We start from the raw sequence: 9,239 nt of genomic DNA on the forward strand, positions 1-9,239 counted from the left end.
CTTCGATGAGACGGCGTTCGATGAAGTGTCCGGAACCAATCACCAGCATTAATTTGAAATACGAGTTAATCTTTCCTACCTTGCTCAGTCCACGGATAAAACCACCTCATCTGGTTGGTTGCTAATATCAATTACCTAACTTTATTATAAATGCCATCAGTGACGTTTTTGCGGTGGCCCGTGACCTGCTTCTTTGTTTCTGTTTATTATTAGTAATTATTTGTTACAGATGTACAGACTATTTTGGCAGTGTATTTACCTTCCGCTCTATAACGACTTCGGGCCACGAGAGCGCATTCGATAAACAAGTACACAAAAGTAGTAATTGTGGTCGCGTTGTCAACTCCATCCCTTGCTTAATCATGTATACAATGCGTAGGAAGAAACGCGTTGATAGCAATATAAGGGGAGAAGCTTGGAAAATTGTTAAGCGGGCGTTGGTTTTTAAAAGCCGGGGATCTTGAAGATGTGTGACAAAACGCGGGGGTTTGCGGCAGGGGTATGGAAACGGGGCTTTCGGATTTGGATTATTTCTTAAACTAATCATGGTATGGGGCAGAATCGTAAATGTCGGCGAGGAGCACTTTATTCTGTCAGGAAGACCCGGCTTGCTTTTGTAAGTAAACGACCGTTGAAACAGATAACAGACATACACTGGATTCTCCAGTAGCTTCGAAAAGCCACGTTACGTTCTCCGCTCAAACCGTGACATTAAACTTTAAAAATACGTGGTACAGAAAAAACGATCAGATAGAAAAGCTACACAGACTGAGTGTGCTTAGTAGAAGAGCGTGTTGGTTGAAGTCATGGATGAAGAAAGAATAAACAATTAAAACAGGGACAACACAACTACATCTTTCATGCGAAAGATGTATTTGTATACATCTTTCACATTTCATGTGAAAGATGTAGTTGTGTTGTCCCTGTTTTAATTGTTTATTCTTTCTTCATCCAAGACTGAGTGTATCTCTGTTTCACCATAACTTGGTAAACGGCGAGAGCTACGATCCCCGTTGGCCAATCAGAGCAAGGGAGCGACGCACGAGACAGCTCTCCGTGGGAGGATCGTGTTTCGATGGCACATCATCAAGTGCTTTGCTCCGATGCCCCGATTGGCTCACGAGGGTCGTAGCTTTATATCCTGTCTTCAAAGGACTGGCTCTCACAACGCTTGAGCGACCACTTAACCCCTCGCCTTGTCCTGTGCGGAAGGTACTCCGTGATAATGGTTTTGGCCGGTTCGACATTCTGACAAAATACAATGACACTTTTGTGAGCTGCTTGGAGATGTCTTCCGGGTAATCCGAGAAGTCAGACATACTGCTTTGGTACAAGATTATGTTCTGTATACCCAGGGATGGACCACATCGGACGCTGCAAGTCGTTCCAGCCAATGCAGCGCTGCGAGCGCTTCATTTGGCCTCGTGCCACACTCAGCGCATGTCACGTGCACGTGTCACACACTCGGAACTGATTTACCTCCGATGGCTCGTAGCGTCCGCTGCGGTCCATTTTAAGGTAGAACGGATCGTAACAGAGTACGCTGCTTTGTGTTTGCGAATAATGGATCGCTTAGAGTGGTTCACTGGTAAATCCTGCTTGAGTTCAGCCTGAGCTCGCAAACTCTGGGCACAATAAAACTATGTGGCGTAGAAATAAAAGCTTCTGAAAATGTCGGTATCGTTTTTCTTTTTTTACTTGTAACTTTTGTTATTGCTTGGGACCGAGTTCGGCCCTGGAAGCTGTTTGCCGCACTGTAAATTTGTCCAGTTATTAGTGAGTGTAATGATTTTTATGTAGGTGATAGGCCCTCTTGGGAAGAACATATTAGAAATAGTTCAATGCTATATCTTGAAGACATTGCCAGATAACAACTCACAAATACTGGGTAAAAATGTCAAAGTTGCCTAGTTCGTGTATTTCGAAGCGCTGCATTTCGCATGGAGACAAAATAATGGAACACCACGCGATATAGTGTAAAATATTTTCCTCGAGAAAAAAAAGAAAAACGAAGTTTTTTTTTAATTGCACGCTGAAGTTGGGGAACTTTTCACATTGAAGCACGTTCGAAGCGTTGTAAATAATTTCAGTTATAAAACTCGAGTAAAAAAATATTTTTAGATGATTTACCGTTCCGGAAAGAATATACAAAAAACAATTCAACGCTATATCTAGAAAATATTACGAGATATGCACTCCTAAACATCAGGTACAAATATCAAAGTTACACGCACGCACACACGCACGAAGGTACACAATAACCTGAAAGCCGAATGCAGTGGCTGATGTACGAGTAGTGATCAAACTGTTTCTGCGGTTGACATCATGGGACGTCGCGTTCATGTGGGAGCTGTAAAGGTTTGGTGATCAAAAATGCACAATCATGACAATCAGAGCACATATCTCCAACATTTTTTACCCTCAACAACCTTCTCTCCTCCCCCCCCCCTTTTTTTTTCTCTCTCAGAAAAAAAGAAAAGAAAAAGAAGGGAGATCATTTAATGGTGCGACTTTTGCCGACGGTGCACGCGCGCAAAAGTACATGTCAATCGCAAAAGTGTTATTTACAAGATAAAGTACACAGGAAAGTGATTGTCGCTTTAGATGTCATTATAATTGGTTTTAGTAGTGCACCCATACAGTAGCCTAACCACATAGTTTTAACCCAACTACGTGAAAACGATCAGTTCTTTTGTTGACCCGTTCAAGACTGGCAGTTGTTGAAATATTTTAGCAAAGCGAAAACCGGGTATCGGCGCAAATGATAATCTATACGCAAACCCGAGCCCCTGAGACTTCAGCAGCGCCTCCGGTATATGTGTGCGTGTGTTCACCTCGATTAGAGAAGTCATTCCAGATATAGTCACGGCAGTCCGGAAAGTCGAAGTGCTTCCGTCGGATTCCAATTAATGCTCGGAGCCTTTATACTTGGCTGTAGGTATAGGTTCGTTAGCTCGCACCTCACGTGTGAACCTAAGAACACACGATTCCGTCAAAGCATTTTATGCTGCACAGGTTACGCCACCTCAGCTTATCGGATATCAGTGATACATTACAATAGACTTGAGTAGCTCTTGCTGTGTTGCAACTTACAAGCACAAGTAGAGAATTAAAGAAAAAAATATTATCTTCTTTTTTTATTAAAAACGAGCTTGCGAGAGCACGGTTATGGTCTCATCTCATATGTTGCGCTGTAGTACAGCATGGCGACACCACTGATTCAGATACTTTGGAGTTACTAGCGCATCGTAAAACCTCGTTGTCATCGGCGGCTTCCTGAACAAGGTTGCGGCATGACAGTAATATATTATATTGTGCCTACATTGCACTGTTTGCAACAGCAGACTGATATTTCATTATCGACAAGCAAACTCTACCTGCAAAAATTAAATGTAATACGAAGAGAATGCCCATAGTTTTAGTAATCAGTAATTTGTAATGTGATATAATTAAGTTTTAGTGATTTTTAAGAAAGGAATCGGTAATGTAAAACAGTTAGTTTTGGAAAATGCTTTTGCCATCTCTCGCCTAGAAGTCTCAAGAGGGCGACTGTACTAAAGTGATTAACCATTTCGAGAAGAGATAATGAGTTGAGAAAAATTAACGCAATATTGTAATTACACTCCCAAAATTTGACGGGTGAACTTGTACTTTAAACTTTTGTTTACGGAAAGGTGGAGTTCTAGTCACCGGTGTGGCCACGTGCAATATGACGTCTAAACGCGGCACTGGTCACTAGTAGGATCTCAAAACGCAATATAAAAATCCAAGGAACCGAAAAAAAAAAGGCTCTGCTTCGTATTATGGATTTTTGCAGATCTCAATATTTGGAGTTTCGGTCAAATTTCAGGACAAAAACAACGGTCTGACAGCCCCCAGCACTGTTTATTCTAACGTGTGTCCCATTTAGGCAACACCAGGTGGGTTGGGGTAAAAGCACCGGACATGTTAGAGTACGCACGCTGGCATGAATTCCCGTCCCGTAAACACTTTTTGTAAGGCTCGCCACTTCCTCTTCAAGTACCCAGGGTCACAATACACTCTGTAGTACCGTATTTTTCGGACTATATAAGTTTAGAAGTTGAAAATTCACCCGATGCGGACTATCTACAGGTGTGGACAATACAATAATATAATTTGTCTAGATCCTTCACTATGATAATCGTGAAGGATTTTATGAGTAACGGACTATACTAATGTTGATTTACGTACGATAAAGCTTCATCGTGAGCTAATACAGTAGGCGTTTGTCAAGGTCTGCTGAGTATGATACTTTTTACGTTCGGACTAGGTGCTAAGTGCGGGCTTTGCACTGGGTGCCGTTTGTGTCCCGGGTGCGGACTATCTAAGCAAGCACTTTTATTGTTGACGCAAAATATTTCCCTGCGGACTATGTACCGGGTCCGGGCTATAGTCCGGAAAATGCGGTAGTTCCTTCGAACTCTAGGGTTCTTGGACGATGGCCCTTAGCCTATGCCCATCCTCACATGGCCTTGGGTCACTTTACATGGACGGCAGAAGCAGTCAAATGCTCGGAGTAGCCAAGCATGCTTATCGCAAAACAAAACAAAAATTCAGAGACAAAACCGAGAGGCTAGGCTCTGAAATGCTGCAGAAAGGAGAGTTCGGTTTCGGGCGCTTCTCTGGTATCGCCGGAGGAAAGGGGTCGCTGTGCCTCCCGCCGCAAATCGCCCATTATGCGCTTAGCTTGGCTTATCTGGCCCCGAGATGCAGCAACAAAAGGAGTCTCCCCGCCGTCAAGTCAACTGTGGGAGAGGAGGAAATGGGAAGTGTGGCGAGGGGAACTTTTTCTGGTTGAAAAATATTCTGCAGGTTGGTCTTTGAGCGCCGCGTGGTGGGAAGTCTTGAAACTAGCGCGAATGTCTCGGAATCTTGGCCTTGGCATATCCCGTATGGGCGACGAAAAAATATTAAAACGTTTCAATCTGCACGTAGTAAAAAAAGAGAGGGGAGACAAGACTAGAATGAGTGACGGTTACGCTTATATCCTCAATGCATTCTATTGGCGTGGCCACGGCAAAGCAATGTATTCGCCCATACTGGAAGTGACGATATTTCAAGATGGCGACGCCCTTGTGAAAAAGGTCTACATACCGACAAAGCCTGACAGATTGCCACGAGAAGCGGCCGCCGAAATGGAAAAGGTGGAGCGGCAGACAACGGATGAGAGGAGAGTCACGTGACTGGCGCCCCGCTGCGGCGAGACGCCGAAACACACCTCTCCCGAGCGAACAAGTATCTTTCGGGTCCTCGCCGCTGCAAAAGCTGTGCGCTGACGTCCAGGTTCCCCGAGAAATGTCTCTTTGATTCTCTGTGCTACCAGATCCTCGCGCTCTAAATTTGCGACCCGGTACTATATGGTTCCGTCGTCGAACTGCCAGGCTTTGTGAGTATAGAGTAGGATATATGGTACAACGCACGAAAGGGAACAGAGATAATCATTTCTAATCTACACTGCGAGACCGAGGGACCGGGACATCGCCTACTGCTGTGATCGCACAGCGGTACGAAGCTGGCCAATCACAGCAGGCGGCCATGTCCCAGTCTCTTGGTCCCGCTGGGTCCCACGGTGTAGATCAGGGCCCCAGGACACAATCTGGGGCTACGTGCACGCTCAGTGTGGCACACTTACGCTAACACAACCGCCCAGTGCTTGCGGTTGCTCGTATACGCAATACTAAAACTCAATTCTTTGACATCTGGTCGTGCCCGTTTCTGGCTTCTGCGGCGTTGCCGTCGGCATAACCGCGCTTTGCATTACGGGACGTTTCTCATAATGACATCACACGTGACGGCACGTGTGACGTCACGAAGGTCATGAGTGACGTGACTCGTGACATCACCACGCATTGCATTATGGGTAAAATTCCCCGCAAAATTTAGCGAAAAAATTCCCCCCTAAATTTTGTGGAAAAATTTCCACGCTAAATTTAGTGGAAAAAATTTCCCGCTAAATTTAGCGGCAAAGAACCCCGCTAACTTTAGCGGAAAATTTTCCCCACTAAATTTAGCGAAAAAGAATCCCCACTAAACTTAGCGAAAAACGTGCCCGCTAAACTTATCGGGAACATTTTCCGCTAAATTTAGCGGAGATTTTTTCCTCTAAATTTAACGGGAAATTTAGCGAAAAATCTCCGCTAAATAGGATGGCAGCAGGAGAGGACTAGGGAAGAGTATGGATAAGGAGGAGGGGAATTCCCTCTTCTCCCCACCTCCCCCTCCTCCTCAGGAGCTGCGCTCTAATTCGGCGTTACAAAAAAAATTGTAAACGTCTTTCATTTTAGAGCGCAGCTCTTAGGCACCCGTTTCCGGCTTGAGCGACGTCGGCGTCAGAGTAACCGCGCGGTGCATTATGGGAAACGTCCCATATTGCACAGCGGTGACGCGCGCGTTGCATTTTGGGAGGTTTCTCATAATGCACCGCGCGGGAGGGAGGAAGAGGGGCAGGGGGAAGGGCGGAGGAGGGGGAAGGAGAAGGGGAGGAGGGAGGAGGAAGATGGAGGATAGCAGGAGGAGGATGGGGAGGAGAAGGAGAGGATGAGAAAGAGGGAGGAGGAGGAGGGGCCGAGGAGGGAAGAGGAGGGAGGAGGAAGAGAGGGAGGAGGCGAGGAGCACGGGAGGAGTGGATGAGGAGGGAGGAGGAGAGGGTACAAATGAGAAGGAGGGGCATACTGTCCCCTCCGTGCCCTCTCCTCCTCCTCCTTCTGAAAAGCTGCACTCCGATTCGGCATTACAGAAAATTGCAAACGTCTTTTCTTTTTTTTTCTTTTTTTGCAGATTTGTTTGCAGGTTTGTTTGCAGCGGTTGCCGACAAGACCCTGCGACTGGTTAGGATACCTAAAACCGTAGCTTCCTAAATATTCTGCGCATTTAGTTATTTATGACGGTGTCAAAGACGAGCACCAAATAGCGCTTCGTTGAAAACCGTGGCGACACCACGCAAGCAAGAACAACAAGACAAAGGCAGCGTCAAAAAAGAACACGGAGCCCTAATGAAAGGCTGAAACGATGTATCGCGCGCTATCTTTATCTGTTTAAACGCGGTGCCGTTTATTCTTATAAATATATCTAGATGTATAGGGTCTTGCGTGGCCCCAGTCCTCTGTGACATCTACCTATCACAATGTGATCGGGCCATCGTTACTGCACTTTCCAACGAGCAAGTTTCACACATTTTCAGATACGCAGACGATTATGTAGTGCTTCTATCAAAAAGACCCATGAACAATGAAGCTCAGACAATCAACATCATCAAATTCCCCCTCCCCACACCCTTTTTTTTTTTTTTTTTTTTGAAGGGCAAGGGCTTAATTTTATTCATGAGTCTCCAACAAATTTAAGTCTTCGATTTTTAGATCCCCAACTGATGTTCAAAGACAAGCACACTTGCTGAAAGTGCTCACTAAGAACCAAAAAAAAAAATAAAAAAAATCCTGCTGCAATTTGACTTAGCGCACTCAAAAATCATCAAGAGAGGAATTGTGAAAAGCACAATGAGTGCAGCCTTAAAAGAGTCGTGTACACATTCAGCGGTTGATAGTTTTCAAGCTTAAGTGCAGCGCCTCGAGGCATCTGGGTTCCCGAGTTTGGTATTGTTTGAAGTCGTTCAATCATTATTCACCAACAGCGGACAATGGGAGCGTACACGAGAAAGGAACAACCGACCAGCAGTGCTGCCGTGCATACATCGAATCCCACGCAACTTAAAAATATCGCGTCTAAATATGAAGTTCAAGTGGCACTTTTTGCACCGGACAAACTCAAGCGGTTGTGTCCGAGAATCAACAATCTCCAACCACAGCAAGCTGAGTGCAAAGTGAAACATCAGTAACAATACGCCGACTGCCAAAGAGGGGTGGTGTATGAAATTCCTCTCACCCGCGACAAAATGTATGTGGGACAAACAGGACGATGCATCAATGACCGCTTACGAGGACATGTCCTGTCCTTGAGGTCGTCACCAGCTGGCCACTTTGCAATAGACGTAAGGGATCGTCTGTGCACTGCAATGTTCGACCGTACCAAAATCCTAAGGTGTTTTAGGACCAAAAGAACACGCGAGCTGTACGAAGCTCAAACAATTTTGTCTTGTAGGACTTTGTGCATCAGTCAATCGCCTTATCAAAAAAAAAAAAAAAAAAGAACCTTACTACCTCAATTTCACGACTTGGCGACAAGTAGCCTGCCTGCAAGTTTTATGTTCATTTTTGGTCTTAAACTTGATCTTCGTCTTTTTACCATCTGCGATATGTGATCGCGTTCCTCGACATTCTTCTTTTTTGTTTCAAAATTATTGCTCCCTGCAATTTTTCGTCCCTCCCTTCTTTTTCTTGCTGTTTTCTTTCTACTGAAAGATATGAACAGAAACTCTCCTTAATAATATATTTTATTTCATTAGATATAACCACGGGTATAACAGACGCATTTGATGGCGTTCTTCTATTTATTTATTTATTTTAATCGATAGCATCTGGAACTTCTTTCTTCTCCTTCTCTATACGCATTTTTCACAAGGGCGCAGTCGTCTTGAATTTCTTCATTTCTGGTATGCGGTAAAACATCGTCTTGGATCTCTCCACGCCGCTGGAAGGTTTTACGAAAAATGCATTATTGTCAAACATTCTTGCTTTGCCGCACCTATATTCTCTCACATATTCCAGGTTGAAATGTTTCATTACTTTTTCGCCCCGCACCGCATACTACGTGACTGAGAACGGCAGGAAACAGAACACGTCTGTACAGTGTATTAAAATGTCAGTTGTCAGTTAGCGCCCTTCCTGTCTCCTTCGTCCTTCCTTCCTTGTTGTTTTTGCGCTATATATACTCATGATCGGAATAGACCTTATGCTAATATTGCTTGGTGGTCTGATAACACTGAGAGCGCCGCCATTTTAATGTTGGCGAGCGTCGTCTCTACCGAAGCACGGTGGAGGCATTGGAGACAACCGTACGGGCCGTGTGCAATGGCACAGCAGCGTGCACAGGCCTCCGAGAGTTTTGTAAGACAGTTGCGGTAGGTTGTTTAGACTGTTCGTTCACATTTCATGGTCGGAAGGCGGAAAACACAGCTGCCACGCCATCACAGACACGCCGACATACGAGAGTCATAATCACGACAACCGTGGTGGGTCGCGATAAGGGCTTTTACTGAAACCGACTTTATCCGAAAACAAACAAAGAAACGCCAAAAGCAGCCTCCGACTATACTCCGTTTCAGC

This window comes from Ixodes scapularis, unplaced genomic scaffold, assembly GCF_016920785.2.
Source record: "Ixodes scapularis isolate PalLabHiFi unplaced genomic scaffold, ASM1692078v2 PGA_scaffold6__148_contigs__length_123643588, whole genome shotgun sequence".
NCBI lineage: Eukaryota > Metazoa > Arthropoda > Arachnida > Ixodida > Ixodidae > Ixodes > Ixodes scapularis.